General features: G+C 40.7%; 1 long non-coding RNA gene across 2 annotated transcripts; it reads left to right on the top strand.

Moving 5' to 3' along the window:
* The first annotated feature begins 572 nt into the window (after nt 1-572).
* On the top strand, nt 573-9,213 carry LOC131491610 (uncharacterized). 2 transcript variants are annotated; one of them, XR_009251545.1, is made up of 3 exons: nt 573-744; nt 8,352-8,456; nt 9,104-9,213. It is a non-coding gene; the product is annotated as an uncharacterized LOC131491610 (long non-coding RNA). The 2 variants fall into 2 exon arrangements; XR_009251544.1 differs by having other exon boundaries at nt 8,352-8,478; nt 9,104-9,190.
* Nucleotides 9,214-9,802: the final 589 nt, after the last annotated feature.

The following is a 9,802-nucleotide window of genomic DNA, read 5'->3' as shown; positions in this document are numbered from 1 at the left end:
GTATACAGGTTGGTTTGTTTTATTGTTGATAACTTGTGAACGCATAATTAATAAAAAGCAGAGGCATAAGAAGGATGCCGCAGAAGTTCCTTCTCCCTCTCTAATTAAGGTATAGAAATAGTCTTTATAATTTACAAAGCAGATTTACCTGATTATCTAGCTCTTATAATTTAGTGGTGTATTTATCATTAAACAGGGGAGGAAATTAAAGTCCAGCTAAGGAGTTTCCCTCAGGTCACCCAGATGGCAATTCAGGGGCTGTGTGGGGACTCAAACCATGTCTGTCTGGCCATGTATCCTCTGCTTTTTTGTCACAATGAAGTAACAAATGTGCCATTCTCCGTGGATAAGTTCCCTTTCCGTAAATATGGTGTGTAAGATGGCTTTGACAAGCGTCCTGTCCTTTCCTTCTTTACACCTTTGTCTCTGCCAGGGTTTCTTTGGGATGGAGTACTCAAAGCTTGTGATTAAAAACAGCTGCAGAAACAAGAGGAAAACATCTTCTAAAAATAAGTAGCGCCTTGGAACACAGTGTGCCAGGACTTTTAGGAGGTGGATGGGGATGTGCCATGTAGAGCGGCCACAGGCAGAGCTCTGGTTTTCCGCACAAGGTGACTGTTTCTGTTGTGAGCTGCTCCCCGCAGACTCCGTGAACTCGATCTTAGGACCAGGGGCAGAAAACTTGGACTTATCTTTCACTAAGGAATGTGAGCACTTCCTTCAGGAATTCAAACTGCTTCTAAGGTAGAGCGTACTTAGCCCACGGAGATAATGTAATTCAGTTATATGGTTGGTTCAAAAGTATTTAATGATACAGGAAAATGCTTACCAGAAAAAGAGTCAGGTCATAAAATAATATGATGCAAAATAGTATAATCAAGAATTTATTAAAATTTTATACAGTCACACACACGCTTGGCAAAAAGACTGAAAGAGAATACACCTCAGCGCAGCAGGAGTTATTTCTGGATGAGAGATCAAAGTTGAAATTTATTTATTTTTGAATTCCTTTCTGTCATTTTTAATTTTTGTAAAATAAACATACACTATTTTTATAATCAGAAAAAAACATTGTAGGACAGAAGTAGAGGTTGTTTTTCTTTCTGAATTGATTTAATTTTAAGGTTTTTGCTCATTTTCAAATTATAGCTTTGTTGGGAGATAAAAAAAAATTAAATAAGCTACGGGAATTTTGCCAAAAATGATAAATTGCTATTAATGTTATAAATTATATAAGTTATCAGATCAAAATTGAAAGCCAGCATAACAGGCTATTCATATAATACTCTACTTCAAATGTTCCCATTTATTTTGAATTGCCTAACCTGCTTTACAGAGTTCAGATAACATAGTTGTTTCATTTTGTCATTGTTAGGGTTTTGTTTTGGTTTGGCTTCCTAAACAAATGACACAAACAATAAATCCAACCCTCCACAGATAAAATTAAAAAGCAAACCAGATGACCAAGCATAGGTAGGTACCTTTGACAGAAAGTTAAGAACTGCATTTTCTAAAGTGTTATTTATAAGAAAATAATCATAGGTAAAATAATATAGGTAAATGAAGAAAAGAATATTTATAAGAAAATAATATTTATAAGAAAGTAATCATAGGTAAAATAATCATAGGTAAAAATAACATAGAAAATAATATAGGTAAATGAAGAAAAGCCATAAGTGTATTTTGCTCCATAAAAACATAACAAATGAAATAGCAAATGAGTGTGAATCCTGACTAGCGATCCATGTGGTCATAGTATACACAGCTACGATAAGCCCCAAATGCTGACTAAAATAGTTGTGAAACTGGTCAATGTCTGGAGTCTCTGTAGTGATACTCATCGACAGACATCACGACCACTGTGACCCTTTCTTTTCATTGTCTCCACTGGGGAAGTCGGCTGTGCAGATAACTCAACCGAAACAAAGGTTAAATGAAGACAAAATTTAACTCCAATATTTTCTCTGAGTGTAAGGAAAAAAATACCGGAAACAACCCAATGATCCACCGAATAGGAATGGAAGTAAATTCTGGCACCCCAACTTAATGCAATACAAGGCAATGATTATAATCACAACTATGAGGGCCACACCAAACTATTAAATATATTTATTATAAAGTACAAAATGTAAAAGAATATACAATTATATTCTGGCTATGATTGCTATTATTTCAGCATAAAATCACATGTACCTATGATCAGGGATGGAAAAGGAAGAGATAATGAAAGCAGTTGCATCTTGGTGAATTATAAACGGCTTTCCTCCTTTCTTAAACATCTAAAATATATATATTGTTTTGAATGTGTTTTTAAATTTTATTTTGAGAGAGTGTGAGCAAGGAAGGGGAGAGAGAGAGAGAGAGAGAGAGAGAGAGAGAGAGAGAGAGAGAGAGGATCTGAAGTGGGCTCTGCACTGACAGCAGTGAGTTCAATGTGGGGCTCGAACTCACGAGCCGTGAGATCATGACCTGAGCCAAAGTCGGATGCTAACCGACTGAGCCACCCAGGTGCCCCTGAATGTGTGTTTCAATAAAAAGAAAGATTTATATTTCGCTCATCTCCATAAACAAAGAAAAATATTCTGAATGTGAGATCCTGTGAAGTTTGAGTTGATTTAATTCTGGTTTAGAAATAAAAAATGATAAAAAATGACTACCATTGGTTAATTAAACAAATATTTATGGAGCTTCGTATTTGTCTTCTATGGCTGTGGTAACAAATCACCACAAACTGGGATGCTTAAAATAACACATATCTATTGTTTTATGGTGCTGTAGGTCAAGAGTCAGACACAGGTCTCACTGGGCTAAGATCAAGCTGTTGGAAAAGCTGTGTTCTTTCTGGACTCTTAAGGGGAGAATCTGTTTTCTTGACTTTTCCAGTCTAGGGGCTGCCTGCATTTCTCGGCTCATTGCCCCTTCCTCCATTTCAAAACCTCTGGCCGGTTGAGTCACATCACATCACTCCAACCCTCTCTTCTGCCTCTTCTTCTACCTTTAAGGAGTCATGTGATTAGTCGGGGCCCCCCAGGATAATCTTCTGATCTCCAGGCCAGCTGATTAGAACCTTAATGGCACCTGAAACTCCAGTTCCCTTTAGCCAAATAGGTAACCTATGAATTGCTATTCTGCCTGCCATAAGGTCCTACTCAGTTCTAGAGGTGATGCCAGCAGATGTTGGGGAAGTGGGGAGAGGGTCCAAAAATGAGGCTCATGGTCGAGAGTTGAGAATAACCATGTAGGAGAAGACCCACAATACAGTGTGGGCAGTGATTAGGGTAGTGGTAAATGGGGAGCACGGTGAGCTGGGGGACTCCAGGGAGGTTCACGGTGGACTGGCGTTTGGGCTGGGCCTACAAGGATAAGTAGGATTTGGATACAAAAAGATGGCCGAAGAAGCCAATGATATTTCAAGTAATAGATAACTAAATCAAAGCCAATGAACTAGCCATTTTCGTAATGGAAGCATAGTCACAGATTGACTTTCTAATTCAACCTCATGCATCAGAGCAAAAGGCGTGGAGACAAAAGGCAGCAGTGTTATAGGAAAAATTCGGAAGGCCTCTTCCAACTCCTCTTTAACTAACTTGGTCAGAATTGGTTTGCTTGTTTGTTTTATCAGCTGCTCAAATTCTCATTTTTCCTTACACAGCTTCCAAGGTGCCAGTTATGTAGTTCCCTTCCAAGAAAAGTAGCCTCTTAGCAATTTTTTATGGCTTACAAAGCTTTATGCTTTGAGCAGAACAAATTCTGCTGTTTTGATTGGACCAGCTGGAGCTAAAGGCTGCCTAACAGAGAAACGCCTACTTGGATGCCGATCATCCAGTCCTGTCAGATGGTACCTGCTCTGGGTAGTTGAACAGGAGAGACCAAGAGAATGCAGACACTGTAGGGAAGGGGGAGTAAGGGGTGGGTGAGGGAGGGAGGGAGGCTAGGTCAGCATTAGCCGAGGGCTACTATTGCGTCCTTCCGATACGGTTCCGTTATTGAAGGTTTCCTGAGCATGTATCTGTGTCTTGAAGTCAATGAAAATAGTGCCGGGCATGTTTTATGGAGGAATCCTGTGGCCTCACCAAACCTCTGAGTCTGTTGTGGCTGCAGGTTATTTTGGTTATTAAGATTTCCATATTGCTTTGATTATTCATGAGCTGGAGACAGTTCTTTGGGTAGCCAAGTGCTTCTCTTTTGTACCTTATCACACATAGCTCTTAATTTACTTATTTTCAGATAACCACTCATAGGGTTTTTTTCTTCTAAGTCCTGGATAGACTCTGTCTATCATATCACGTCATGTCACCTTACTGGTCTGGCTTCCCAAGGGCGAGGATGCTTCTGAACCCTTATGTCTAAAATCCAGAGGAGATAGCCCCTGGTGGCTGGTGGTGTTGTTATGGACTCTGCCTCAGTAATCAACTCTCTACAGCAAAACTGGAAAGATAGGTTAGAATAAACTAGATAGGGGCAGTCACAAGGGCCACTGAGTTACAAGGCAGGCAAACCCCCAAAGAAAGAAAATAGTAGAGGAGTTAATAAATTAATTCAGGAAAGAAGAAAAAAAACGTCACTAAAGGAAAGAAGACACCTTCAAATGGTATTATTAGTAGTTACTGTTATAAGATGGAATAAAATGGAAGCGGATGGAAGGATAGAGAAAAGAAATGGCTCACAGAACATGTCTCAGAGATTTAGAAACAGGAAGATTTTGGATCAACCCCTTTTTATAGTTATAAGCTTCAAGGAATTATAAAAAGAACACTAGAGACAATAACCAGCAAACTGGAAATCATTACCAGCCAACAAGAAGAAAAAGGAATTAGGTTCACAGAAAAGAGCATAAAGACCACCAGAGCCAAGAAACTCCATAAGCTGGGCTTTAAAACAAGAGACGGTCCTGAGGATAGGCAGAAGAGGAATGTTCCCCAAGGTATAGGTACATTTGAAGGAAGTGAAAGAGGAAATAGGAGGGAAATAGGAAGAAAACAAAGAAAAATTCTTACAACACTGTTCCCAAAGAACTATTGTAGAAACAACTCAAGAAAATCTGCAAAAAGAAACCAAATAAAGGTGCACCCAGATAATTAGTGGCCAAAAATTCCTGAAGTCCGTGTGGAAAGAAAAGATCTTAACAACTTATGGAAGAAGAAAAACGTTATCCTGTACGGCTCAATTTAACAAAAAATATGCCATATTTAGCATCAGCCACTCTAGGAGAAAGCAGAACGCATGGTCCCTGAGTATATACACCCTGGTGAAACACCAACCAAAATAAAAGCCCAGTCCCAGGTCAGGTTTCCAGCCAAAATATATCATCGCATTTAAAGAGAAGATTTTTGCACAGCTAGAAAGTCCACAAAAACTAATCCATCTTGGTTCTAAAAGAAGACATTCAGGAAAACGTATTCTTTTATTCCAGGAGGGGTTAAGACAAGGGCTGTGCTAGGTGGGGCCATCAACCATCCTGGACTGGCTGGGACAGGAAAGTTTCCTGAGATGTGAGACTTCTGGTGCTAACGCCAAGCCAGCCCTGAGCAAACTGGGGTAGGTTACCCAAGCACTAGCTTCTTCCATGTGATAACCCACCGAAGCTAATTGGGCTCAAATGGTCAGTTCCATTAAGAGAGAGTATTCTTTAAACTCCTCAGGTACTGCATCTTTAAATTTGTTGTTTTTCTCCTGCCTTCTAGGAAAATGTTGCTAAAATATTCAGCATTTGGTGGTTCATTCACTCATCCAGTTAAATATTGATCGTGTGCTCTTTCATGCCTTGGGGTTGGTGTCTGGTTATAATGACAAATAAGCCCCCGCCTCCATGGGGCTCAGATACGAAGTGGAGAGCAGGGTATGTGGGGAACAAACACAACTATGCCTATAATTGGAAGCGTGATAGATGGTGTGAGGGAGAAGAACAGGGTGGTATGCTTGAGAGTGACATAGAAGATGTAATTTTGACCCGGGGAGAGGAGGCCTGGTCAGAAAAGCCCCTCTGAGGAAGTGGCCTGAAAGCAGAGACCTGAAGGATAGGAGAGGAGAGGAGACAGATGAGGAGTCAGGCTGTAGTAGGGAAATGTGTGAGTGGGTGGAGAGGGAGGGCAGAGTGTTCCCAACAGAGGCAGAACATGCAAAGGCCCTGAGGCAGGAAGGAGCCTGGTGAGGTGAGGAGTTGAAAGAAGGCTGGCGTCTCTTTTCCATTAAGGGGAAAGAGGAATGCTTTGCCCTTCAGCTGCAAGAGCCAGGAGTACCAGGAGTGATGGTGGTAACAGTGATCCAAGCAGAGTTGGTGAGAGAGAGAGAGAGAGAGAGAGAGAGAGAGAGAGAGAGAGTCAGAGACAGAGACAGAAATGGGGGGGAAAGACCCAAGAAGCAAAGGCTAAAGATCAGTAGATAGTGATTCTTTTTGCCTGAACTTTTCTTATATCATCTAAAGAAATCGATATAACTGCCCCGGGGTCTCTCTGGTGAACACACATTATAAAAAGCTTTGGAACACAGATGGAAGCAGAAGCTTAGAAACGGAGCTGAAAATAAGAAATGACAGAGACTTAGAAGGATGAGTTGTGGAGGATAAAACCCTACTTAATCTGAGATTTGCAAAAACGATGAGAAAAAGAAATACAAAGGCTGTTTCTAGCTATGCTAAGTGCCAGAAGAAGGGGGAGTATTAAAATGTGAGCAACATTTTGGCTAGTGGATGGTCTCATGCCAAGAAGACCCAGATATGCCTCAATATTGCTTAATGGTTCCCTTCAGAGGCCCCCAGAGGAGAGATACCTGAGGGGTTCTGAGGTAGGAAATCAGTGTTTTCTTGTGGAGCCTTTTTTTTTAAAAGCATAAATGAATCCATAACCTGTTAATTACTCAGGATAAACCTGTAAGGAGGATTTTTCTATGCTTCTAAACTCTATCTTTGGACCTATTGAATGTTCTAAGTAAAATCCCTGTGAAAATGTTGAAAATGTGTTCTACAGTTTACAAGATGAAACAAAAGTGGGAGTCCTGTCTGAAATACTGGATTACACAAATTCATAATCAAACTGACAGGCTGGAAGGATGACCTACTAGAAGGATGGGATTTTAGCGACCATAGGCGGAGCCAGTGCGACAAAGAGGGGCCCAAGAGGGGCCGAAGAGGGGCCGAAGAGGCTTTTCTGTGCAGGGGTCCAGGCTGGGGCTGGTGGCGGCTGCCCAGGACCAGAGGGGCAGACAATGTATGGGCGCATACGTGGTGTGGCCCATTCGTGCTGGGTGACTGGTGACTCCGTTCGTGCTGTCTTCATGCACCTGTTCTCGGAGCTCCTGTGTGCGCTCCCTTGTGGTGCAAGCCCAGGGTTGGGGCGCATGCGCCACTCCAGGTGCTTGCCATATTGTCTTTTGCGTCCAGAGGTGCAACACAAGTTTCCAGAAAACAAGGCCTAGAACTTTCCCTGTATGGTTAACTGAATCTCTGGGAGCCTCCATGCCCAACACGGAGTACCTATATAGAAAAATTTCAGAAAAGATTTTAGCCCGGAGGAAGTCAATCATGGCATGGACTTTAAAATAGAATTTGAATGTTGATGTGACCTGAAACTCTGAATTATCTCCATTCTTGCCATAACATTCTCACTAGGTTTTTATTTTATATGCTTGAAAGAAATGCTGAACGGTTTTATACGGCAAGACAATGGGCAGAAAGCCACTAACAAAGCCAAAGATCAGAGAGGGGGAGTTCAAGCAAATTGTCATCATTATTGAAAAGCAGCCTGGGTCATATGGTGCTAATGCTAAATAGAACAGAGCACACAGACTTTGGAGTCAGAAAGACCTGAGTTTGAATCACGCTCTGCCACTTAGTGTCTGGCTTGGTGTTACGCTGTGTTAAGGGGGTCAGTGATACTTATTTCAGGAGGATTAAATGAGATGATGTATGAAGAGTATTTAGCACAGGGTTGGACACATAATAAATACTCACATTTATTACTATTGCTGTTATTATTATTGCTGTAATTTTAGGATGCATGAAATCGTGTTGAAAATCCTATCAACTGATTTAAAAAATCACTTTAATAATAGACCCAATAGGCAACCAAGCCATTAAATTCACAGGCCTGGTAAATATCTCCAGAAGCCAGCCAATTAAGTAGCATCCAATCAAATCATCTTTGTGAGTCAAGAGACCATTTCAACATCAGGCCTAGGCATCATGGACTGAATATTTGTCCCCCCACCCCCACCCCAATGCATATGTTGAAGTCCTAACCCCCAGTGTGGTAGTGTTGGGAGGTAATGTGAGAGACTCTACCTTCATGAATGGGATTAGTGTCCTTAGGAGAAGAGATGGGACAGAGCATGCTTCTCTCTCTGCTCTCTGCCAGGTGGAAGTACAATGAGAAGACACCCATCTGCAAACCAGGAAGTGGGCCCTCACCAGACACCAGATCTGATGGCACTTGATCTTGGACTTCCCAGCCTCCAGAACTGTGAGAAGGAAATGTTTGCTGTGTAAGCCACCTGGTCTGTGGTAATTTCTTATAGTCGCCTGAACTGACTAAGACACTAACACAGTAGGAATCTAGAAAATAAAAAGACAACAATATTGGCCCAGTTGCTTAGAGGTGACAAATTTATGCAGTATTTAAGTCTGTAAGAAACAACACTAGATAATATCACCTACTTAGAATATGCAAAGCTAGAATGTCTCTGCCAACAGGCAGACAACGACGAGGTTTTAATGAAAAGAACAAATGGGATAAGATGACAACAAGGAAAAAGAAAAAGCTAATAATAGATTAAGAATTAATCTCAAAAAAGATGATGTTCACATAAAAATGAGCTAAAAAATGCACACTATTTCCACAACCAGAGAAATTAAATTAATTTATTAAAAATATCGATAGCATCTAAAGTCCCCCATGCCAGCAGAAGACATGCATAGAAGTATTGACAAGATTTTGCCATTGAGAGATTTTTTAAAGCAATTAAAAGTAATAATAACATGAAAACAATATAGCTAACAAGAGCAGCAGTCTTAAACATGTGGAAATAGGTCAGAAAGGAGCCCAAATATAGAGAGAAGATATAACACAGCACATCTACCCATTTCCTAAGATGTACTTTTGTTTCATAGGAATTATGAATCCAGAAGTTCAAGACAGAAATAGAAAACCAAGAAAACGGATAACATTTACAACAAGTTGGGTGGTGGTCTCTTTAGATACGTGACTTAATAAATTGCAGGCATTTTATTTTTTGTTTTTTTTTCTTTTGCTTTAAAGAATACAAGACAACGGCATAGAAATCCAAATATAAAATCGATGTTGAGAGATTTATTCACCTTTCAAGCATGACCAGAAGGATCTTCCTAAGTCATATATCATTTTGACCTTAAAGAAATCTGAAAGCTCTCCAGTGAATGTAGGAGAAAGTTTAAACTCCAAGATTCATTGTTCATCTCTGGGTAGAAGCAGATGCCCCGAGTCAGGCTTGCCTGGATGGAAACAGGCTCCATCACTGATGGGTGATAATTGTTTGGATTGGGACAAGTTACTCTTTCATCCTTAGTTTATTATCTGTGACATAAGGACAGTCGTGTGTAGTAGCACAGTGCCTGGTGTGTGGTGAGCTCACAGAACAACTGCCAATATCACATGGATCTCTCCCTGCACGGTTAGTCTTCTCTTCCTGTACGTATCCTTCTTCCAGAAGAATAGCCATTCCCTGAATACACCCCATCATCTCCTGCCTCTGTCTTTAATCCGATATTTGTAAAAGAAACTGAGGCTTGTTAAGTTCACAAATAGAGCCTCAGAACCTGGATTTGAACTCA

The sequence above is a fragment of the Neofelis nebulosa genome, chromosome 12 (genome assembly GCF_028018385.1).
Source record: "Neofelis nebulosa isolate mNeoNeb1 chromosome 12, mNeoNeb1.pri, whole genome shotgun sequence".
Classification (NCBI taxonomy): Eukaryota; Metazoa; Chordata; class Mammalia; order Carnivora; family Felidae; genus Neofelis; species Neofelis nebulosa.
This window is presented reverse-complemented; position numbering and strand designations above follow the sequence as displayed.